Consider the following 27,280-nt stretch of genomic DNA (forward strand, 5'->3'; position numbering starts at 1 on the left):
TTGGTTATGCGAAAACACTTTGACTATCTTTACTGTCCTACTAGGTTCACAGTAGCTCAGGAGTTGAACAATTTGATTCGCACTGAAACAGCTTCGTCAAAAGAAAACAGAAGCAATCAGTGTAAAATCTGCTTTGTATTACTTTTACGTCATGCTTTGCTGTATTTGAAAATCATATTGTATACGTGTATAATTCAAAAAAAAAACAATACCAGAGGTTTCCAAGCTTTTAATATTAATCGAGCTAATTATTATTATAGCTAATTTAATTCTTAAATGATTAAAAAAATAACTGAGACAATTTATGCGTAAATTATTGGTGAGCTTGCAACAAAACTTACATTACAATTATTTAGTCTCAAACCATTTACCGTATCTTACTCTGCTGTGTTGTAAGTGCAAAATATGGGGAAAAGTGATCACAAGATCTTAAAAGATCAAAAGCGAACAGTTAATCGCAGCCATCACAAAAACGTCATAGGTTGGAATCCCTTTACGAAACGGCTAAAATGGGGTGTAAGTTGCGCAATGATGGCTTCTGTTTAAACTTTTTTGCAACCTCATTTGTCAAAATATTTTTACAAATTTACCTCATGTATTAAATAAATCATGTCTATTGTCCTTAGGTGACTATTTCCTGATCATTGTAATGCTGTCACTTTGAGCACTGATATCTCAAAACCTCGCCTAAAAATTATTTTATTTTTTAACTTTAGTTCGAAGGAATGTATACCATCCTCTGATGACATGAGGAGCCTGTTGGTCACCTGCGATAGTCAAAGGATTCTGCAGAAATTGTTCATGCTTTTTGACAGGAATTATGGGTCACATGATCAAATTACGACAAAAAAATTACACCAAGCTGAAAAAATTGTGAAGTAGCGAGCATTTATAATTGAGCATGTATATTTGATGAGAGCTTCCCGGTAGAACCCGAAGTGTTTGTCTTAAACTAGTGCTACGAGACGTTTTATACCGAGGCTGTGATTGGCCTTTAATTTTACGTGATAACACTGCATGTCAGAACAATAACTACATTGAGTTGAGTACATAATCAAAATACAGGGATTCTAACCTACGATGTTTTCCTGATGGCTGCGATTAACTGTTCATTTTTGAGCTTTTAAGAGTTTGTAATTACCATTCTACAAATTCTGCACCTACAACCCAGTAGAGTAAGACATGGTGAATTTTTTGATACCAAATAATTGTAATGTAAATTTTGTTGCGAGTCGACCTTTAAATGCAACTGCATTTTGACAGCATGTTTATAAGCAGGCTTGATGTAAGAAACAGAGTAAGAGTCATACCACAAGTTCATGATTATTGTGGATCATGTCCACAAATTATTACTTCACTTTTCAATATGTTGAAAATGTTAAGAGGGGTTAAAAATTTATTGATCTTGCTGGAAAATAGGAAATTTGAATTGCCACTTGATGTTATAAAAAAATTGCTAAAAATATTTGATGACCAGAATTCACAATAGCACTTTTAATTGTATCATAGTTTGGAAAACACAATAGATTATTATTATTAGATAGGAAAATTTAATTGCCACTTGATGTTATAAAAAAATGCTAAAAACATTTGATGACCAGGATTCACAAGAGCACTTTTAATTGTATCATAGTTTGGAAAACATAATATTATTACATGAACAGAAAACTCCAGAATTTAGGTGAGCAAGAGTGTTGCCTAAAACGGTTAATACAAGTTGTTTTTTAGTTATAGCTAAAAAGCCAGTGTGCCTGGTAGTGATATGGTAGCATCATTACCATATCGTTCTATATAGAACAACGTAATACACTATTTATTAGAATACAACATATTTTGGTATACAAATCGCTATTCTCATAAATGTAATGGCTTTTGTTAAAGACCTAACTTTCACCAATGAATGAAGTGTGCCCTCAGGTTAGCATGGCCCCTATTTTTGAACCCGCCGCCTATGAGATTTTTTATATACACACCAATCAACAGAAAATTTTACATCTAAAGAGGCGAACAAAAAGCTAAAAGTGTGTTGCAGTGTGAGCTCGGCCGCGTTCTCGGCCTCTTTTGCTAATAAAATAGGAAGCAATCAGTAATCCATTAATCAATTAATCAGTTAATCAGCTACTCACTAAAACAAGTGTTTTGTACGGAAAACTTTGTAAGAGCCATAGAACATTGATCTTGGCTAAACGCGTACGTTGTGCTGAGCTGCACTGCACAGCCTGTTGTATGCACTCAGTTAATGGACTACGTACAAACCTGCTTGCGTTTTAAAACGTTTCAATTCTGAGAACCCAAATTAAACTCATTAAAAAAATCAGTCAAACTTTGCAAAAATGGTTAATATTTTTATATTAACATTTAAATATTAATATTTAATAATAATATTTTAATAAACTTTATACTAAATTTATACATAGTTGAAATACTGTACATAAATATAAAAAACGGATAATTTGTACATACAACTTCATACATTAGTATTTTGCATCCTAACTATTGTTTTAGTTATTTTTTTGATTGCCAGTGCTATGGTATTTTGGTTTAGCCAACTGCCCAATGTAATTAATGACTGCAGTCTCCAGAGCCTACTATAATCATCAAAAGATCAAGACTAAAAAAACAAGGGCTCATAAACTCACCCTTTAGCTTTTTTAAAAACTTGTGGACCGATATGATTGGTTCTATGAGGAAATGATCGAGGGACTATAGTTCGGTGTGGAGAGCTCATCTTTATTCTCCAGATCAAACAACTTCTACAAAAGTAAAATGTTTGTAACATAATATTAAGTAAGAAAGTTGATGACCACTTTATGCATTGAGCATCTGACCACCTTTTATTTGGTATTTGCAGACATGTTGAAAGTGGGCTACCGTTAAACCTATATTTGAATGCTAACTCTATTTTAATGGTACTGCTATTTGAGACCACTTAAAGCAATTGTTTGAAAAATTGAGGGCCATTTTTTATTGAAGGATGGGAGTAGGACTGAAAGATAGAGTGTTGTTGCATCAAAATAGATGCGTTATGGTATTTTTTTGAGGTATTATTATCGCGTTTATCAAAAGTTAAAAAAAAGTTTGGGGTATCGATCAAGTCTAAAATAAATTAAAATTATACCGCAAAAGGGTTCACTTTATGCAAAGAAATTCAAAGCAACAGACAAATGGCAACAAGTGTTGAAACTAATGTGTTGAAAGGTCTATGCGAGGTCATTGAGTAAAAAGCTTATTAAGTGAACTAGTTAAGGATGACCTACCAGCCCTTGAAAATCAGGTTGGTTATGCATCCAATGACTGGGAAGAAGCGTTGAACTAGCATTTGAGATCTGTTCATCATTGTAACATCTCTCAGGAAGGATGACTTTAATGACTACGTAGGCCTAAACAGATAACAAACTACTGATCCACGACCAGTTGATATGTTGGTGGACATGCCGATAAATTTGATATAGGCATACATAAAGTGCTTGCCAACTGGAAAGCAATACATGAGCTGTTATGGATGAGCAGCTTTCAATGCAAGCAGCTGGGCAAATGGCTTTGTATTAGCCTTTGTTATGAAATATTACCCAAGCCTGTGTCAGTAGACAGCTCGCACCTTTGGTAGTTAAAGTGCTAAAATTTTCAAATAAATTAAGTAATTCCATGTCAATAAGATAATACCATAGTCGTTAAATATAAATATAAACTTGTAAAAATTCATGAATTGATGATATGTAAAGTTTTAACGCTTTGATCCTTGCCGATCTTATCAATGCGTGTCAGTAAACCTGGGCAATATTTTCAGCGATCCAAAGAATAGTATAATGATATTTGATCAAACACTAGTAAAAAACCTACCACCGATGTCATCAAACAGAAAAAAATGGTATTTCACCATTGTTCGGGCTAAAACTATAAACTTTTGTACAATTTTAAAAACTCGTAAAAAGATTTACAGATCATATCCATCCAGCACACGCTCATCATCATTTCATGACTCAAAATATACTGGAAAAATATAGTTAGTAAAATATTTTCCACCTACAACACAACAAAGTAAGACTTGGTTAATCTTTCCATACTAAATAACTGTAATATAAATTTTGATGCAAGTAAACCTTTAACTCTTTCACTACCACATTAAAATCTTACCGAATGAATATTCTGCCCAAATTAATGAACCAACTTTTTGAAAAGCTGATATACCGCTAGTAATTAAGCAATATGTCGAGAATAAAAGCAGATATCACTTTACTGTAAAATGCATCCTATTCAAAACAAAATTTTCTACAAGATAATTACAAGGCGATTTTTACTCTTGTACAATATCGAACGTTTTATTTGTGTTGAACGAACGCAGTGTGTTTTTCCTTGCTATGACGATAACAATCTGGTTTCACCGTTTTGAAAAATAATTAAAAATGGATTAGTTGAAACAAAAATTTTTTAGGTGCACGTGATTGGCAACACAATTGTTTCACTGGAGACAAATTTTGATTGGTCTAGCTAATGTGTAGGCTTCGCAATGAAAAGAAAAGTGAAACCCTATTAATAAGCCAATATATCGTTTTACGGTCACTACAATTATCACCGCGATTTGTTGACAATACTTAGCTAAAAATATTTACATTGATAGCAAGTAGTTGGCAACAAGGTTGTTTCACTGGAGACAAAATTTGATTAGTCTAGCTGTTCTATAGGTTTCATAATTAAAAGAAAAGTGAAACCATAATGAAAAGCCGATATATGGCTTACCGCCTGTACTTGAACTACCACTAAAGCTGATATATGGCTTACGGCCTGTACTTGAACTACCACTAAAGCTGATATATGGCTTACGGCCTGTACTTGAACTACCACTAAAGCCGATATATGGCTTACGGCCTGTACTTGAACTACCACTAAAGCTGATATATGGCATACGGCCTGTACTTGAACTACCACTGAAGCCGATATATGGCTTACGGCCTGTACTTGAACTACCACTAAAGCCGATATATGGCTTACGGCCTGTACTTGAACTACCACTAAAGCCGATATATGGCTTACGGCCTGTACTTGAACTACCACTAAAGCTGATATATGGCTTACGGCCTGTACTTGAACTACCACTAAAGCCGATATATGGCTTACGGCCTGTACTTGAACTACCACTAAAGCTGATATATGGCTTACGGCCTGTACTTGAACTACCACTAAAGCTGATATATGGCTTACGGCCTGTACTTGAACTACCACTAAAGCTGATATATTCCTTACGGCCTGTACTTGAACTACCACTAAAGCCGATATATGGCTTACGGCCTGTACTTGAACTACCACTAAAGCTGATATATGGCTTACGGCCTGTACTTGAACTACCACTAAAGCCGATATATGGCTTACGGCCTGTACTTGAACTACCACTAAAGCTGATATATGGCTTACGGCATGTACTTGAACTACCACTAAAGCTGATATATGGCTTACGGCCTGTACTTGAACTACCACTAAAGCTGATATATGGCTTACGGCCTGTACTTGAACTACCACTAAAGCTGATATATGGCTTACGGCCTGTACTTGAACTACCACTAAAGCCGATATATGGCTTACGGCCTGTACTTGAACTACCACTAAAGATGATATATGGCTTACGGCCTGTACTTGAACTACCACTAAAGCTGATATATCGGCTTACGGTAGTGAAAGAGTTAAAACCAGTCTTTATTTTCATTGGAGGGTCAGTGAATGTCTCAATAGCTTAAAACCTTCCAGTTAGCAAAACCAGAATACATTGAAATCAAGGCTCAGAGGCTAACCATGAGACTAAACCATAAAAATACTCATTTTAATATTATCACCAGAACTATATTGAATGCAAATTTTGATTTTTTGTAATAACAGAAAAAAACCATTCTAAGTAGTAACTCTATGTTGTTATTACTGTTATATGAAGCAATACCATTTTAAAGTTCTTGTTGGCATAAGTAACAGCAAAAAAAACAACAAGAAAGGCGCACAGCTAATGGCTAAGTCCTGGCAGTTGTTGTCTAAATTAGAGACCATATGAATGCAAACCTGGAAAGAAAATATGGAAAAAAGTTAGATCGTTTTATCTGGTCAGTACATACCTGCAATCAAGAGCAAGCCAGGCATTGTAGCATTATTACGAAACTAAATATCGGACTCTACAAGAAAAAAGACAATTGATTAGCATCCATTTATGTTGGCAAGTTAGACAGTACATCACCAGTTAGACAAAGACATGAGTAATGAGTGTAACCAGTGCCAGCATGTGGTTTACAGCGATTGATGAGATTAGCTCTTTCTCTGAACTAAACAGCAAACAGGTATGAGATTACATAATGCCATACACTCAGCTATATACAAAGGGGTGTTTAAATAATGCTTCTTACTAGTTTAAGACCTTTATTTCTTGAACGGGTTCTATGTTTGGCTCTGAAAGCTAAAGCTCAAGACAAAAACTTGCAAACTAGCATATTAATGTGTATACGAAGAGCTTCACGATTTTGCATGTACCTGTATCATGGTTCGTTAGACAATCTTCAACAAAATGTTTACAAACAAAAGCAAGGCTAAGTCAAAATAGTCATTTTCTCTCAAATAATATCTGCTACTGTGAATGTTTACATAACCAGATAAACTCATTCGCACCCATGCGCGAGTTAACGCGAGTTAACGCAAGTTAACATGCGTATTTATAACATTGTCAGGCACTCAACGCGTGTTTACTGGCGTCTGAAATTTACCAACTCTTTGCATCATTATTTTTAGTTATAAAATAATACTTTTAATTTGCTATAAAGAAAGATTTCTGGCCAATCAGACAAACTTTAAAATATGCTTCTGTGACATCTCCGACAAAAGTTATAACCCGATTAGTACACCTATCTCAATATCTACCAAAACCGGAAATCATCATGCTGACTTGAAATTTTATCGTTTGTGATAATCTTTTTTCAACTTCAGCAGTAAATACGCAGATCAAAATTTGGTAAGACACTGAAAGACTGCATAAATCAAATTAAAACATTATTTTTAATGTTTCAAAGTTTCTATTAACTTTTAATTTTGCCAATTTGAATCGTTATGCTCGAATAAAAATGCATTCTTCACGCTGCCAGCTGTAGTCAGACTGACGTTATCTTTCAGTTTCGATAGGATCATATTGGTTCTGAGAGCTGTCTATGATATCTGAAAAGTCAAGAACAGAGTTATTGAACATATTTTTATTATTTGAAACATTTTCATGAAGTTTTATTCGTGTTATATTGGCATATAGATTTGCTATGCTTTTGTTTGAAGAAAAAATTCAAAGTTTCTCGTTGGAAAAAATTTGAAGTTTCATGATTTTCGTGTTCGTGACTAACTACATCTGTATAAATAATCTTTATAACTATGTATTGTCTGTAATAAATAACTAATTTCAGTCAAACTTAGTATATTTTGCAATTTTTATGGTGCAAATCTAACTTTGTTTCAGCAAATGACATTTTTTTGAAAATTGGAAATTTCCTAAAACTACCTTCTTTGATGCATGAATCTACATAAAAGGGATACGAGTTGTTTGTATGAATATAATATAATTTGAAAACGGAGATTTGGCTGGTTCTTGTGAAATTTAAATGAGTAAATTATCTTAAGTTTGTTTTTTGTAGTAGTAATTTGAATTACGGCAACTTTCCGAAAATCAGCAGTATCTGGGGCAAATCGCCTAAAAATTAGGCAGGTGCGAATGAATTAATATCGTTCAATAAAATCAATAATATGTAAATCCGCGACAAAGAGTTTTTCTCATGTCATGCATATCTAATACGCTTCACAAAGCCCTGCAATTATCAGTTCCTGCAAATCACTTGACATTTCTACCGCTTGCTTCAGCTTTTATGACTATTATTGCTTCAGCTTTGCTTCAGCTTTAGCTATTATTGGCTTGCGTGCTCTGGTGGGTTCTTGTCCCAGCTTAGTGCTTTATGTATGTACGAAGATGTTGGTTCTAGTAAGTGTTTCCGATCAAGTTTTATTATTCACAGGTGTGTTTTGCCACTCTCTAGCTAGCTCTGCCCTATAAGCCTGACTCTTATTCGCTCCGAGAGCCACATAATGCGTGTATAATGAGTCTGTGATAATATTGCAAAATACTAGTTAAACCGCAGTGAAAACATTGGCCTTGCCTTGAATGTGGCAGCAGTGAATAACAACCCTGTCATATTTAGCCATACCATGTCAATTACCTTTTTTGGTCGCTATAACTTTATCTCTATCTCTTTCTTCAAGTATATGGAACAATTCAAGTACTGTTCCATATACTTAAATTGTAATTACAGGTGAAAATGATTTTCTATCATTTTGCAGGTACAACTACAAAAACATTGAATCTTAAATCCAAAGAATAGAGAGTAAACTTTTAAAAACACTACCCTGCTCAAACTTAATTTAGCAAGTAGCATTGACTGAAACATGTTAGATATCCAGTGTTATATTTCAGCAGCCTAATTTAATCCATAACACCAGAATAGTAATTGTGATATTAAAATACAATTATAATTATTTCCATAGATGCATTAGTCCATAGCAGGCATAGTTGTTGAGTATCGCACATCTTTCAAGCGACTAATCCCAACATTTATTCATTGTGCTTCAATAATTCATGTGCCAAACTCGAACTCAGAAGTCAAAATTCTAGCAAACATGATAAAAATACTCAAACTTTCTAATGCCAAAAATTGAGAGAAGATAAACTCACATTTCCAGTGAGTATAATTACTCAGGACAAATATTAGGGGAGAAGTGGGATATATGGAAACAGGGGATACATAGGTATCCCATTATTAGAAATTGTTTACTTTATTTTAGTTTTCTATTGCTTGTATAATATTGTCCAATCCAAAAATAGGTCACTGCTGCCATCTTAGTTTCTGTCAAAGTGAAAATGTCAAGCATGGAGGTAAGTTACCTTTCATGAGTACTGTTTCGTAAATTTACTTAATATTCTAGCAGGTTTAACATGCAGCAAATGAATGACGTTTACTCAAATTTTTGTTTTTTAACATAAATAAACATCTTTTAACCGATTTGAGACAAAATTTAAAACTAATCTGTAAATAACTTGAGAGTTATGGCACTTTACAAAAGTTATAAGCTGGGTATACATGGGCCATTAAGGATGAGGGTAGTTGGACCAGTTGGCCCAACTAATCTACTGCAATGCAAGCGCAAAAACGGATAGATGGGTCAAGCGGCCAAGTATAATTTTATCATAACCCATTCAATTTACGCTTTTAGCCAATACCATAGTTTTATAAAAAGAAAGCAGCAAAAATCTATACGTCAAATAATGTTATGGGTAGTGCTGTAATAAGATATTAAATGAAAAGCTTTCAGTTATATGTATAGCCTAAGATCATGAAATTTGCCCTTATGCCCAAGTTTCCTCAAGTGGTGGCCTCTGAATCCTCCATACTGACCCATGCATCTTTCTTCAAAGATAGATGGCCCATTGACTTTACTATATGAAATTATTTGAATGCAGTTGAGAGAGCAAAAGTAAAACCATGTTGACCGATGCACTTAACCAAGCTCTAAGAGCATGCAAAATTATAAATACAACGCAAAAAAACCTTAGTTATTTCATATTAAAAATGTAACTCTTTTATTGGCTCAAGTATCCTACTTCTCACCTACTCTGCACTAACAAAAACCAACCACAATACAAGGACAGCACAACACAGAATGGGTAAGGTCTGTTGGTTAGGTTATTGAAAGCTGGCTGAAATCATCATTGTTAAAGACAGGGTTTATCTCTATACGAGGGTCAGTGTATGTCTCAATAGCTCAAAACTTTTAAATTAGACAAAAACAGAATACATTTAACTCAAGGTTCAGAGGCTAACCAGGATACTACACCATGAAAATATTCATTTCAATGTTATGACTAGAACTATATCGGTTGCTAAATGATTTTTGGTAATTACAGAGAAAAACTATTTTAAATTGTACTTTTTTTGCTATTATAATTACTATATAAAAACAATGTGAATATTAAATTTTCTGTTGGCATAAGTAACGATAACAAAACAACAAGAAAAGTGCACAGCTAAAGGCTAAGTCGTCGCAGTTGTTGTCTAAATTAGAGACCATATAAATGAAAGCCTGGAAAAAAAAAGAAAAAAAGTCAGATTGTTTTATCTTGTCAGTACATACCTGCAACCAAGAGCAAGCCAGGCATTATAGCATTATTACGAAACACAATGTCACACTCTACAAGAAAAAAAGACATTTGATTATTAGCGTGCATTTATGTGGACCAAGTTAGAGAGTACATCACAAGTTACACAAAGACACATGAGTAATGCATGTAGCCAGTGCCAGCCAACAGAGACAGTGATTGTTGACACCCTGTTGACAGTGATTGATGAGATTAGCTCTTTCTCTGAGCTAAACAGCCAACAGGTATGAGATTACATAATGCCATACACTAAGCTATATACAAAGAGATGTTTAATTAATGCTTGTTACTAGTTTATGACCTTTATTGCTTGAACTGGGTTCTATGTCTGGCTCTGAAAGCTAAAGCTAGCTGGAGGCAATACATGTCCCGCAGGATACTGGAGAAATATCAAGCAAATTTTGGTCATTGAGTTTTCTGATGATAGGCTACACGCAAATTCGTTGCAAACTAGCATAATAATGGGTATACGAAAAGCTTAATTATTTTTAATGTACCTGTTTCATGTTTGGTTAGTCAATCTTCAAAAAATGTTTTAAAAAAAAAACAAGGCTTATGGCAAAATATATATTTCCCCTTAAAGAATATATGCTACAGTCAATGTTTACATAACCACATTAATTATATCAATCAATAATATAAACATCTGCAGCAACAGATTTTCCTCATGCCATGTGTATCTAATACGCTTCACAAAGCTTTGCTAGCAAAGCTTTGCTAGCAAAGCTTTTCTGGCCCTTAGTTCTAGGCTTCTAGCATTATAAAACGTTTATTTTACATGAATTTTTTTGTCTTGAATCTCTATACCGAAAGGTTAACTACTGCTAACCTTTGCCTTGAAACGGTAGCTTTGATTAGCATATAGTAGGCCTACGGAACTAATTTTTGTATGAGTATTACAATATAAATTATATATTCTTTCAGAATTCAATTAAAAACTCTTTCTGTAAACCATTTTTAATTAAACTTTTGTTATAGATCTTTGAATCACTTGAATTTTTGAGAAGTTGGAAAAATTTGGGATTTTAAGGATATAACGTAAAGCATGCATCCGACAACCAGCTAGCAATGGAAAATTATTCAGTGATGCATATCTACCAATGTCTACCAATGATCGCAACACTCGATTCCTGAAGATCGCTTGACATATGAGCTTGACTTGACTTGAGTATGAAGCAAATGTTAAGCTACAGTCATCCAAGCTTTCATTGAAAGTCGTATATTTTTGTTACTTTGGATGAGCGACAACAACAAATCCTGTAGCCCAATGTAGTCCCCAAAGTTCAAGGTAAAGTAAAATCTAAAGCAAAAGCACACATACCTGCTGCTTTCATTATCTGTTTCATTTCTTAAATACAGTTTTATCCTACTCACGTTGGTCTAAATCAGAAACTTGCAGCCACATAGATCTTCTGCCAGCTCAGTTGTCCTCCATTGATAATACTTGCACTAAAAAGCGTTGCTGACATGAGATGAGTTAAATGAGCTAGATTTGAAGCTTAGATTCGATCCCGAGTGCACTCCGAGTTCACGCAAGCGATAGTAAATCCTACAGAAAGAAATGTGGTTATCAGCACAATTAAATTAGGTGTATGCCCATACACAGCTACGTAATTTGTTTAATTTTTTGGCTGTTGGATAAATGAAGACTCGGGGTTTACACAGCTGTCTGCAGGTTTGAAGCAGGCCTTACCTTAGCCTATGCAGAAAAAGTATTGTAACTCTTTGATGATTTCAACATAACAGAGAGAGTTTACTATCAGGCTTGTACATTTTTGATGGTTTTGATTTATACGCTACGCTACAGCCCGTACACTAATATGTATAGACAATATACATATATGTTTAAAACAATAGCTGGGAGAGACTTGCCAAATTATTGGTTTAAAAGGCAATGATGAAAGCGTGCATAAATTTGAGCACAATTTTTAAAAAACAGTATTTTTGTATTGTATAACATGTTCTAGGACATACAAGTTTGAACCATACAAGTGATTTTAATGCCTTGCCAACCCCTTTTGGTAATCTCTGCTATCTGGTATGCCTATGGGATTTATTTGAAGATCTTAGGGCTTTCTGCAATGCTTAAAAAACAGCACACATTTCACAAGCTATTGGCAAGCGAAATGCATCATGACTAACTGCTTGTCAATGAGAGAAGTTTAAAAAACACTAACATTAAGCGGCAATGAATTTTTTTTCAAATCAGTCAATTTGAAGTTAATTACGTGATTGCAGCAACATGCCCTATCTAGGGCAACAAGCCATAATGGAGAGCTAGATTTAATGATGAGAAGTTGTGGTTCATGTGACTCTATTTAACCCAACTGGCTCAATGTGAAGTCTGCATTGTGAACTACATGACATGTAAATCAATATAAAACAGTTGCAAATACTTCTAACAGATTAAAATATACATATTGGTGCAAATGTTTTAGAGGCAGCTCAAGTGAATAGAATTAGCCATAAATTGTAAAATAAACATGAAATCAGAAATAGGCAGTGAATGTAACAAATATTAATGTGTGTAAAAGTTCAACAGTTTGCTAAAAATGAAATACACAAAATAATTGAGAAAAAATTGCCTTGTTGCCTTCTGTGGCTCGTCTTGGTAGAATAAAATTGAAAATATTGTAGACTTTGAAACTTAAAAAAAAACTTTATAAACTTAGAAGCTTTATCACCAATAGGGTAAGCTTGTTAAGCCATATTGCTCAGGACAACAACTGCCGCTTTACTGACCAGGTCTAGAGGAGACAGTAGACCAAGATGAGCCGAGAATGCGTAAAACTAAACAGAATTAGTGCACATCTCGGTGCCTAAAATAGTCCTAGTCTCAGCCACACCAATCCCAGCAGAAGCAGCGGCAGCTCTCCATCTTATTCATCCCAACAACCAAAGACTGGAAAGAATATTAGTATTTAATAAAAATGTACCTGTTATATAGTCAGGACACATCTGTTGAAGTAATTATCTATTACACCTTGAAAACAAAGAAGTCTGGGGCTGATGTTTGCTAGAAATATGTTTAAGAAATGGCTAAAAATAATATAAGTATTTAAATTTTTTACATATATGTTAAAGCCTATAAAGTAAAAGCCTACTCATATTAAAAGATTTGATTGCACTGAAATATCACTTGCTACTGCGCTATGATGACACAGTGTAGTGGCAAATTGTCACTACCATTGATACAAGGTAAAAGATTTGGTAAAATGTTATCTCAGCATTACAGCATCTACTGAAATATCAGTATCTAGGTCGTTTCCAAATGACATCCACTGCTTTCATTTAGCTACCAATTATGAAGCCTGGTTATGTAATGTTAAACCAATGACTCATAACACAGAAAATCCCTCTTGCTACCCCTTTTATCTAGCTAGTCTGTAAATCATAGGCCAATCATGAGAACATATCATGTCCTATGCATATATAACAAAGTTATTCACTGCAACTGCTTGCTGTTTCATTTAATTTTTTTTCATATTTATTAGATAGAGCTATGGAAAAGCTAGAAACACTACACAAGTTTTGTTTCAGATTGATGATGTTTGATAGGTATAGAATTGGGCTCGATGTACCTCGGGTTTTTTTAATCTCTGTTGTCTAAAGCACGTCAACAGACTATCCTGCATACTATGCCGCAACTTTGATGCCACAAAATATCCTGATCTCACAAAAGGTTTGCTATTAAAAGTTGTTAAGTTTTTGAGTCATTATGATTGCTCTTTTCTTTTATTTCCACACAACATCACTTGCTTTTACCAATTATTCCATTAGCCAGTAAAATAAACTTCATACCAACATGTCAATATCATGTAACTGCAAGGTTTAAAGACAAGGTCACAAAACATTTTTATGTTATTCTAATCACATAGCTTTGGTAGGGGATTACGTTATTCTTGCAGATTAAGCGGATTAACAGTTGACATAAAACCATGGTCAGGGTTGTCACCATTATGAGAAAACATAACTACTCATTAATGAGCACTGCCCTCACTTGTGCTTGAATATAAAACTCATAGCAATTTCAACAATTGCCAGTCTAGACATCTATATATTTGCATTAGCCGTGCAGTAGCACTAGTAAGTGTGTCACAGCCATGATGCTGTCAGGATAATTGCATTACAAACTTTTACTATGGGTAGTATGCACTATACATGCTGTACAAGTCTTTTATAATGCATACTAATGAGTATTGATTCAGTGACAGTATTACCTTCTGCACAGTGTGCAATGCTAGATACAGTGGAAGTGTTGCTAAGGTACATTTCGTAGTGTTACAAGCAATAAAAACCTCTGCATTACGGTTGATTGTACATACATGCACAGTACATTTTCATGAAATGTCATTCCAAAATCAAGTATAGTGTTGAAAATTGAAACACAATTGCAAGATGTGGATGGTATTAAAATTTGAATGTAATTAGGCAAACAAGTTGATCACCACTAGCATATTGTAGCTTATATGATTGGAATCTGGAATATGATATGGGACTTACTAGACAAGTTCAGTAGTGCTAACAATAGTATTGGACGATCTTGTACAATGCAGTACAGATGCTTAGAAAGTCAGTAGTGTCAGCTGGTTCACAGTATCATTTTCATACTAATTCACAATTGCAGTACGCATGCAGTTTCAAGTTTTTAAGAATGTGCATTAGTACTATGTATGAATTGCTGGGTTTTAGGTAATGAGTCATGAAAGTAGGAAAATTACAGTAGGAGCACGGTTTAAGTAACAGAAAATGTCCATTTTGCCTTGTAAAGTTGTAATGCGGTGGAAAATTACTGTTTACTGAGCTGCAATTACACAGTACAGATTTAACGCATCACAACTCTGAACCATTCACACAAATCAGCAGTCTGATTGCATTACAATTGTTTAGCGGAGTTTAATCAGCAAGAGCTTGGTTTGAATGGGTCTTTGTTATATCTAAAAGTACAAGTATACACCACAAAAAGTTGCATTGTTTCAATAGACATTATTAAAACTGCAAATTAATAAAATGTTGCAAGTGATCAACATTTCACTGTAAGTTTAAAGTCTGTTGTTAGAAAATTCTGAACAATGTTCATACTCCTTGAGATAATGTAATCTTTAGTTTTGCGCAATGAGAATGCCTAGGCAAGTAAATGCATTCAGCTAGTTTATAAACAATGCTTACATTAGTAGTGCTGCGGCTCACTGAGATTTTTTATTTTGATAAACAATCATGAAAACAATGTAGCATAGTAACACACTTGCGTTGGTAAACTAAAATTTTCTTTCCTAACTCAGAGTCACGAAAAACTTCAAAGGCTGAAAAGAAATTAACTTCTAAAAGCTTTCCTTGAAGCAAAGCAGTTGCTACTGCTCAAGTATGTAAATTTGATGTAGCTTGTCATGTTTTCACTTTTAAGACCCCAACTATATATCTTACAAAGGCTTTAAAGATGTGGTTGCGTCAAAAAATTTGATTTAATTAAATTAAGACCCATAAAAGGCTGAAACGTCAGCTACAATTTGATGCCATTTTTGTCTTTGTAGACCAACCCTGTTCAGAGATATATGCATTTAAGTGGGGCCCGCTTTTAAAAAGCTCACGTTCCAGCGGGTGCTTCCTTCGTGACGTCACAAGCAATATATCTGAAAAGAAACCACGAGCGATAAATATGAGGTAGCTTCCTTAGTCAATCATCAGAGTAAAATTTTTATATAGGCCGTAACAAATGTTGTCAGTCGTAAGACGCGTTGGCTGTGATCTCAAATTTAGGAATATTACTGTATTATTAAATCGCATGGACATCGATATTTACTAAATTAATTAACATCGTTACTTTAATGAATTACTCGATCGACACGTTTTATTGGCGAACAACATGATTGTAAAAATTGCTGCGAAGGTGACTGTGAGTTTTCTTGGCATCAGGTAGTAAAGGTTCTACGGAGGAAGATTGGAAAATGGAGATAAATTTATCTTTTACTATGATTCTCCTATAAAGTTTCCTGTTGAGTTTACATTCAGATTATATTTCCCTGTTTGAGGCTGAAATGTAATTTCCTGCGCGTGCGAGATACGTATGTACAATGAATTTTTGATGGCTTCTTTCTAATCTTTAGCATCTAGCAATACAATGGCCTAGATTGATGAATATACTAAAGGTAATATTTTAGTACTCAATAATACATGCACTAATTAATAAAATTATACATTTTTGCTATCACTAATCATCTTTTTATGTTTTTTTATCGGTTCTCCTAGCTGCATTTGCTTCCAATTTTCTGTGGCAGTTTTATGTAGTAAATTAGATTCATGATTTGACTTTAGATGTTCACTTTTCACTTGTAGAAAGTGAAGAAAATCGATTGATCAATGCAAATCTTTAATTTCCAGAACCGAAGCTCCGAATCGTTGGCTTGGCGTACTTGTGCCTTTGTTAAACTTTTATTCGTTTTTAAAATTACACTCACAGTCTATCAAACTCCCAATTTGAAAGCTTTCAGTAGATACGCTTTATGAATAACATGAATAACATAGCTTTATAAAATGACATATTTATGAATGACATATTTTTATTGCCTTTGTGTTACTGATTACAGGATGTTTATGTCGTCCCACCATCCGAAGCAGCTTTGTCAGTATAGAAACTGCCATAAAGGGAAAAGAGAGACTTGAATGTGTGCTGTATAAACCATGTTTTGTTTAAGTTTCTTGCAGTAGATGAATTTGTCTTATTGTAACAGCTAAAACTATGTGAGTGGCCACGAATTGATGAATATTTTTAATAAAAGCTTTATGCCGGGATGAAAATATTTTGCTTGTAAAATTATATAATAGCATTATATTGTTGACGATAATGCAAAACATGATTTACAGAATATTGTATTGAATTGGATACGGTATATGGATGTCCGCAGAGCTGGAGAATGTGAGTTCAAATCCAGTTTGCAGCAGACTTCTCATCCTTAAAACTCTATCCCTATGTATATTATTTTCAAAGGTAGTAAGAAACTAGTTTTCAGTGTTGGCAAAGATATACGGCCCTGCACCAAGGATAGGCGATGGACATAATGTGGGCGGGGCTTTCGGGAGGCTGTATACAGTGTCGTATAGGGACATGTCCCTATACGACACGGGCTGTATATCGTTAGTGTGGGTAGCGGCGGAAGTGTGCTGATACAAAGACCTTATTATACAGTTAACTTGACAGAATTACCGTAGACCGGTGGAATTGGTAGTCGGTACTCAAATGTTTACACAGCATTTAGAAAAAGTGAGCAAGACTAATTTTTAATTTTTGTTATTTGAGGCCTTTGAAACATTCATAATAATGTATCTGTAGTAGGGTTTAAAATTTTATTCTAACCAACATGAGCAAATACAAAATAAAGTATATGCCGATAGAGCCGCGTAGGACTAGACTTTTATCACAAATAGCCGATGTGAATACGAGATATATTGACAGATAAATTCACTTGTGACATCATTTTGGGCAAGTCTGGGCATGTTTTTTTGGCCTGAGCGTTTTTACGGCGACCATATTTTTCCGATTTTAATCTTCAAATATCTTGGCAATGAGATTGCCTAACACAACATACAACATATCAACTGATAGAGAAAAAAGTGCTTTCTTTTAGGATCAACTCAAATTTGACACAACCACATTTTTAACAGTAAAAATCCTACCAACAGAAAACAGTATAAGCCTACAAGCGTTGCGAGGTAGCATCATATTCTAAAAAACAAATGAGCTAACAACGACTCTTTTTTATATATGTTGGGTAATATGTGATGTGCTCTCATGTGTGACACAACAGGTGTGATGCAGTCCACCAAAAAAATTCACAGACGTTAAAATAATCACTTTTTGTCAGATTTAGCTTTCTGTAGCAGAGTTTAATGTATGACACGAGCTAATTAAAGTTATCAAAGCGTTTTTCATGAAAATATTAAAATGTTGATATCATCTACATGTAAATTGTTGCAACTTTTACCTACTATTTATTGAGTATAACGCATAACTAATCTTGATGTCATTATTTGGCAAATAATTTCCATAAACTTTTTGAAACAAATATTTTGAAAGGGTCCATTACATAAAAATTTAAAAAGTGTTTTAAAAAACTTTTGGCATTTTTCAATTTGTTGAATTTCTGCATGTGGTTTTATGTGATTTGGTTGCTGGGATGTTTCAAAATTAAAATTGTTAACATTTAAGTGCAATTATAAGGCTCAGAAGAAAAAGATTTCTCCAAAAATTATGTCAATCGTTGCACTTCCTGTTTTTTCCTCCCGTGATGCCATCGGCTATTGCAGCCAAGTTGCAGTGTTATGCATCTTTATTGACATACATCTTATTTTGGGTTTGCTTATGGTTGTTTAAATGAAAATTAAAATATAGGCCTATAATTAGACACATTGCTAAAGCTGTTTCAAATTTTTCTAAAGATAGGTTGATTAGAATTATTCCCATTGTTTTCCATTAACTACTGTATGAACACATGAGGAATCATTGATAATGAGACAGTATGTGTATTTTGATAAACAACAAGCATGACTATTGATGTAATTTTTGAGGTCTGGGCACATTTCTTTTCTTGTGAGCATTGTAACTGGAATTGAGTTTCGCAAATTTTAATCTTAAAATATCCTGCTTGTCCGAACTCCGAAAACCACCAGCAAAATTCCATATGATAAAAAAACTTCAATACTTTTTGATTAACTCTTCAAATACTTGACAGGTAAAATTGCCTTAAAGATATTAAAGCAAATGAACTATGTATAAAAATTGAGACTAAAATGTCACAAGCATCTTAATTACTGTTTAAACCATATAAGAATTGCTGACATTTCGGGAAGCACAGCGAGAGTTATATTAACGTGAAATAAACAGCAAGGAGAATCACACGTTTTTAAAAAGCTTGCGAAAAATCATGGCAGCTTTGACTATCCATCATAAGTGGCCTCTGAGCACAAGTTTTCTCATCCTGCATATATGCAAAAGCTGCAAACAAGATGCCTGGATGCTTGTATAGGCAGTTCATTAGCTCAGCCTTTTCATTAGCCTTTTCATCACCCAATACAAATTCCAACCAGTTATATTTGTAGATGGATGAGAGTGTAAACTAATCAGTGGTAGTGTTCTTTTAAATAGTTTTTACAAATTTTTGTTGCTCTTTGCTGATTTTCTAGCCATAGTACAATATTGCTAGGAGTGTTCTTGGTCAGTGTGACGACCTAATCTTCTAAGCTCTCATTATCCTTGTGTTTTTCTTTTAACTGTCTCTAGCAGTAATGTTTTATGAATGGGCCAAATTCTAAAAACTATATCTCAGCAAATTATCACAGCAGGAATTTATTTTTCAAAAATAATGTTTGTGTTGCAACTTTTCAGTCTTAACCTATTACAGAAAATTTTATTAAATTTTGCATGCTTGTCACACAAACTAAGCAAACAGCCCATTTATTCAGTAGTATCATTTTTTAAGCGACACAGATAATTGCTTGAGAATAGCAAAGCACATCTGCCCTTTATCTTTGGTAAACGATATTGTTATGAAAGTAATGTGCAAGCTATTTTCACAACTAACTGTCAACCATGGTAATGTTATGCAGATGTAAGTGTGTCATGAGTAGATTATCAACAAACAAGCTTTTCCAAACTGTTTATTTATACCAGTACAGCCTACACTAACAGATGTGTCAATAAAGTATAGTGAGTATGCCTAGGCAAACAATTTAAACCAATTGAAGCTGAATGGTCGACGCTGGTAGCGGCATTCTTGGGAATCAGTTTGCATGTTGTAGGTTTGACTTCCCTATTATGCAATGTTTATCCCAAACCTCCAACCATGGCTTGGAACCAAGGAGGTCCAGGGCTGTTATTACCAGAAAACTAGTAGCCTGCCCTGTCAGTCTGGCAGCTGAATTTACAAAATTATTACACATAGCTGCAAGGTGGTTAAGCTGAGCCATCGTTAGGGTGCACAGCTGCTCCGCCAAATATTTTGAGTTCAATTCTCCGTGCAATGTTTTTCCTAACCTCTATATTTAGCTTTAGACAGATGGACAGACACGGCTTTTATTAATATTTTTAGTATCATTCTAAAAACTGTCTTCACAACCGAGTGGCTGGTAGTTGGTGAGCCAAGGCCTTAGCTTGAGGAATTTGACTTTAACGAGTCCTTCTACTGAGGAGTCTTCCTTAAAATTTGACATAAATATTCCTATAAAGTATACCTATATGAGTATAGTCACTGATATGGACCATTACATAAAGAGGGCTCTTGTTTGTAAACTAAGGAAAGAGAAGATAATTCTGACAACTTATGGAGAAGTGCTTTCTGCAAATCCTACTATTTTAACTGATTTTAGATTCATCAGTATTCATAAGAAATCTAGCTCTTAGCAGCACTGTTTTCTAAGTTGTTTGAAAAACTGTTGAGCACTGCCCTCAGAGAGATATGAGAAAAGCTAGCTGATTAATGTCTCAATCACTCCAATTACTACAGATAACACTTTCGCTTGGACATTCTCCAGCCTTCAAAGCTCAAATCTTGCCCTTTGTACATCTTTTTAATATCTTTTTTTACTCTTGCATCACCTGGGATGGTTATATAACTAATCTTAACCCATGTTGTTTCTTTTATGATTAGTTCTAAACCTTTCATTTTGTCATTTTCAGACACTGGCTCTACCCTATGGTTATACCAATATGCTGTGTGTGGCATGTGATGCTTCTCACAGAAAGTCCAGCAACCTGCTGCAGTCACTTGATCATGTTGATGGTTGTATTATGTTTGTGCAATCTTTGAGCACTCATTTACAATATGGCTGGTACATCTTTTGTCTTACACAATCTGAATTTAACATCATTCATACTCTCCTCAATCCATGCTTTCCTGGCATTGGTTTGCAGTGCTTAGTCTTGTGCTGCTGTTATTAGACTATCTACCTCTTTCTAAAGGCTTCTTCTTGTCATCCACTTTTGTGTCCCCGTACTCTCTGATTACTTGTTTTTATTTTTTATTTTTCATTCATCAGTTTCGGTGTATATTATCTAGCATAGCAAATTTCCGTTTTTCTCTAAATTCTATATTTGTATTCCTTCTTCATTATTAGTTATCAGTTCATTTAAAATATGTATAATTTCTTCACTCTGGTCATTGTGTATTTCTTCAGAATGCGGCCTTCATACTTTACAGTTATTATTGTTATTATTATTACTAGTCCCATGGCAGTCCGCTGTATCTTGAGGAATGGTCATGTGTGTCGATAATGTGCAGAGAATAAGTATATTTTTGATTATTCTATCCTTAAAGAAGGCAGCTCATTATTGCATGCATTAAGGTAGTTGACTCTTAAGCATTATACCACACATTTGAAACCAATAAAAACAACGATTTCTAAATCTCTAACCCTGGCTTCAGAGGCCCAGACAAAAATTCCATATACTATAGAAATGATTGACTAGTGTCTGTTCTGTTTGATGTGCTGTTATTAAAACAGGTAGAAAAAGAATGCCTGAACTGGTTCTTCATTAAATGAAGTAATGAGCTTAAACACTCTCTGCTTGATAAGGTAGCATTTTATTGGCAAAAGGCAATGTTTTATTATTTACAATTATATAAATATAAAATGCTAGTAGAAGCAAGAAAATATCTTCTTTGTAACTATTGATGCATCATTGTAGTAGTAGCCAATGAACTAAGACAAAATAACTGTCGTTTTGCTGCCTTCATCGCAAAACTAGCTGCATGCGATTCTCACAGTATGTTTGTTCAATTGTAGACAGAACAGTGTAAGCTTGTTAATTGGTGGCTTGCTTAATGGCCTGTTCATGGTTTTCTGAACACCTGTTAAGAAGTCGATTAACACTTTCAAGCAGTATAGGCCGTGCGCCAAGGCAGTTTATCTTGCATTTCCATTGGCACCGTTTTTCAGTGAAAATTTATGCAGTGATTTAGACTAATTGTTGTATGGATAATTCAAAGCTGAAGAAGTGCCGTAGCTGTCATTTCCACTTCTATAAGAGATTTGATAAAAATGATTTTTTAGGATTTATCTCCCCTGTAAAAACGATTCCTTCCATAGAAGCATCAGATTAGCAACTTTTTCATCAAAATTATTTTTCAGTGATTTAGAATGTCAGGGTAAAATCAAAATTTACCTTCCATCTATTGTTGAACATTCCATATCCTATGATTATTACATGCACACTTAAATTATATACATGTACATACGTATATGTAGATAGGTATATAACTGTACATTTCAAAAGCTTGATTTTACAATTCAAAATAAAAACATTATAACTAAGTTTTATAAACTGACACTGATGATTCATACAAAATAATAAAAACACAATGTGAACATGTTGTATGTGTTTGAATAATGGTGTTTCTACTTTTGTAGAAATTATCTTTTAAATTTATTTTTTATTGTATCATATTTTTTAATTATGTATCAATATGTTGTTGATTAATTAACATTAATAACCAAAGACAAATTTTTTAGCGTAGTTCTGCATGATCATACTATGTTTGCATAAATTTATTGATGTGTGCTATTTATTTTTGGCACCCTTGGGAGGTAATAAAATACAAACTAATTTAGTTGGTTTTAATGCATTTACAACTTTTTGGATAAAAATGTTAGGTAAACCAGCTGTTCTAGTACCTACCATTCAGTCCCTTTTTACCGTGACCATAACCAGTCAGCCAACATCCACATTTGCAAACTATATTTGTTGTGCAATAAATAAAATGCTATGAATTTTTGTACTTTGTGGAAAAGTAGCCAATTTACAGACAAGTTCGAAAGATAGACTACCATCATCGAAATCAAACCATCAGTTTTGCGGTTTTATATTCACAAACCACTTCTTGGTAATTCAATTCATAATTGGTTTGTTTTTCTTTTACACCCCAAAACACTTTGATTTCATGCCTGATAAAAACCTGCCTATAAAAGCTCTGCTGGCAGCCATCAGTTGTGCATTTTATGGCAAACTTTGGTGTAAGGAGACTTAACTTTTATAGTGTGAACAAATTTTACCAAAGAATTCATTAATTTTAGACACAAAACAACGAGGAGACAACTTCAAGTTCAAAACAACCTCTAACGAAATTAAAAATATATCCACGATAGGAGGCGAAATTGTTCCGCCTCCTATTATCAATTTGCTATACACATTTTGAATAATTTTTATATATACGAAGGCCTCTTATTAGGGGGCCTCCCATCCTACATATTTTGAGTATATATATATATATATATGTTGTGTTCTCGCTGTAATGTTCTTTATTCCAGTACTGAGTTTACAATGAATCGGTAAGAGACATCCTAAGTATATATGTATAGAGAGCTGTTATAGCAAAAGTATTATGCTGGAATTATACATTATAGGCAAGTAAATTCAGTATGTAATTATTCCATAAATAACCAGCTAGGTATAATACTGTAATAACATTGCCAATTTCATTCCCAATGTAATGCATTGATTGTAATGTCACAACGATATGACTTTTAGTTTAAATATCACAATGTACTCTATAAAAGACCTCAATATTTACTTATTATTTATAATTTCTCAGCTGCTATATAAACCCTTCTTAGCTTCCTAAAATGTATTATCCATTTCTTATAACTTTTCACCTTTTTGTATTTTGAGATTTAGCATCAAGTTTTATTGTTATAGATTTTATAAAAATTTATTTTAGTAACAATTCTAAACTTCAAACAAAATCAGGAAAAGTTAAATTGTGTTTAAGCAGTCTTGGGTCCAAACAACACAAACCTAAATATACTTTTACACGCTCATCCTTATCAGCAATGTTTAGGCACAAGTAGAGTAAATCAAAATTTCAACATATTGCTGATCACAACCGCTTTTACTGAACAATTAAATGGTGCTGTTGTAATGCTTTAGGTAAAACAAACAATATTTTACTTCAAGCTTTTGTCTGCGTAAACCAACTTAACTGTGTTTGTTGAAATGAGCAACCTCCACTATCTATATATATTTCTCAAAGTATGTCTGTATGTCGTATATTTGTCTGCATTCCGGCTATAGCTATTATTAGAATAGTTGTAGCTAGACAACTATGCAGACGCACCGCCATGGCTTACTGTCATTAGAAGCCTAGCTTACTCAAATTTTTCATGTGCATTGTGCCTGGATAATAGTGGTAGGTGAGCAAGTGAGCAAGTGGTAGGCAACTCTCATAACTTCTCATTGTTTATAAGCTGATTTTTAATACCATTTTCTATTGGTAGTGTGTGCCAGGCTAATAGCAAGTGGTAGGCAACTCTCATCACTTTCCATTGTTTATAAGCCAGTTTCTAATACCCGGGCAATGCCAGGAGGCACAGCTAGTAGTTTTATAAAAACAAGCTAATTACACAAAACATTTTTTTTTTGGGAGTCTTTATCAGGTAGGAAAGAACTGGAAAAAAGAGATTAAAGTACGCATTAAAATAAATAGTTTAATCTGAATATATTTACTGCACCACTATTATCAGGATAAATAGAAGCATACCAGTTTATTGAAACGAGTACCTAAACTACTTTCATCAAGAAAAACAAGCTAGACTACATCTTTTATCAGAATAAAATGATTACAGTGTGTAGTAATGGTACAGGTAAATGCGTATAGTCAAACAAATGTAAGGTCAAGGTCTCTTCTCAGCAAATCATCAAGCCAAAGTGACAACATTAACAAGAGCAAATCGTCTCACACAATATATGCATGTAAACCAGTCGAGCTAGACGGAAAGAAGATAGTCGTCCCATGCTTCTTCTTTCAATCTTGCAGTAGTGAATTTAGATGTACAAGTTTTCTAGCCATTTGACTCATAACTGTAAAAATAATAATGATAATAACTATCTAAAGTAATAACAGTAATAATCATCTAAAATAATAAGGTTGAAGAGCTTGTGCGTTTGCCTGTCAATATATATATCCATCTGTTTATCTGTTTTACTATCCATTTATCTATTTTATCCGTCTATCCATCTATTCATCTATCCATCTATCTATCCATCTATTTATCTATCTATCCATCTATCCAACTATCCATCTATCTATCTATCCATCTATCCATCTATACATCTATCTATCTATCCATCTATCCATCTATCCATCTATCCATCTATCCATCTATCCATCTATCCATCTATCCATCTATCCATCTATCCATCTATCCATCTATCCATCTATCCATCTATACATATATCCATCTATCTATCCATCTATCTATCCATCTATCTATCCATCTATCCATTCATCTATCCATCTATACATATATCCATCCATCTATCCATCTATAATTTCATATATATATACACGAACATACATAACCCCATTCTAGTTGTCCCCAGAAAAGCATGTTTGTGCAATATCCATATAATATATTTTCATATAATACTTAATAATATATTATGCTTATAATACTTAGTAAATGTAAAAAGCAGTATATAAAATTGACTCATTACAAAGATATATAAACAAAGAAAAACAAATAAAAAGAAACAGAAATACAAGAGAGAAAGAAAGAGAACCGTACCAAGGTAAAAAAGTGGAAATAATAAACCTCACTGCTTTTCCTAAATGTATCTCTTTACTACCTAACTTTTGAGGTAGTAGACAGGAAAACAAAATGAAATGTTGGTATTTTTGTCATGTGTGTGCCCATTATTTAGCAATTGGTTAAAATACGTTAACTACAAAAATATTATTGGTTACTAAAATATTGGCTTAACATTTTCAGCATTCCGATCGCATGCTTGAAGGCTTTATAACAGGGACAAACTTATGGGTGGTTTAATTGATATTTCAGGTTGGAAATTTTTTTTTAATTCTTTCAGTCATACTTAGAGAAACTCTAGCTGATAAACTCAACACTTGCTTGAAGAACTCTTATATGTGTCAAAGTGCATAAACTAGCGGCAAACATGAGATTAAATTTGCAAGGGAATGGCGCTATAGGAGAGTTTGTTATGTGCAATATGGGAGAAATTATACCATACACAATTGATCTGAATCTATACATATATACAGATGTACATACTTACGTACATACGTATATACATACATATGTAAATATGTATGTATATATGTACATATGTACGTATGTACATGCATATGTACATATATTTATAATTGTCTGTATTTAAATTTATATTTGAGCTGTATTTTCAACCCTACTTGTGGCATTGTATTAGAGGTGACATTGTATTAGAGGTGACATTCAAATGGATGCTTTACGGTATGTAAGTAAATTGTCAACTTCAGACATAGACTTACGTTGGCTTAGTTTACATTGCTCTAGTACAAGTTCTGTCTGTTTGTCTTCCAAGTGTCTCACTTTTTCCTCATTTGTCCTCCTTTGGTCAGCGAGTCTCCTCTGGTAATCGCTATCAGCTTAAACAGTAGAGTTAGTGGTTAGTATAGTCAATTAACTAATATGAGAAGTTTTAATATAGCCTATAGCCTTGACTTTAGCAGTGATCAATATCCTTTAATAAAATTTAAATAAAGTAGCAACATTAAAATAAAACTATCAGAGCAGTCTTTACTACTAACAGAGAAAACTTGGAGATTACCAACTGTATGGTGATGACTCATTTTGGCAAACACAGAATTGAAACAAACAAATTGTACAAAATCATTTGACAAGTTGCCAGAATTCACTGGCTTTAACAGTTGTAGCCTCAGTGAAAGATTTTCCCTATAAAAGTTATATTTCGACATAGGCTCTTTTTTATATTTTTCTATTTTACCTTTTCTCTGCTCCTCTAGTTGTTTCTCAAGCAGAGCATTTCTTTCTTGTAGCATTGTTATCTTTAAGTCGGAGAGTTGTTTCCCCAATGCTTGCTTGTCTATAAAACATTGTATGTTTAGTTTCATAGAATGTGGTGGTTAAGACTAAGTCTTTGATAGTAAATTATAACTTTTAAGAACGGTTTAGTCGATGAAAAAAGAGTCTTCATCTAATAAGAACACTGTTTGCTATAGTATAGTTGAATTTAGGCCATGAAACTCTTCTACTAGTAATTATAGTTGGTAATACAACTCCTAA

This window comes from Watersipora subatra, chromosome 6 (assembly GCF_963576615.1).
Source record: "Watersipora subatra chromosome 6, tzWatSuba1.1, whole genome shotgun sequence".
Lineage (NCBI taxonomy): Eukaryota > Metazoa > Bryozoa > Gymnolaemata > Cheilostomatida > Watersiporidae > Watersipora > Watersipora subatra.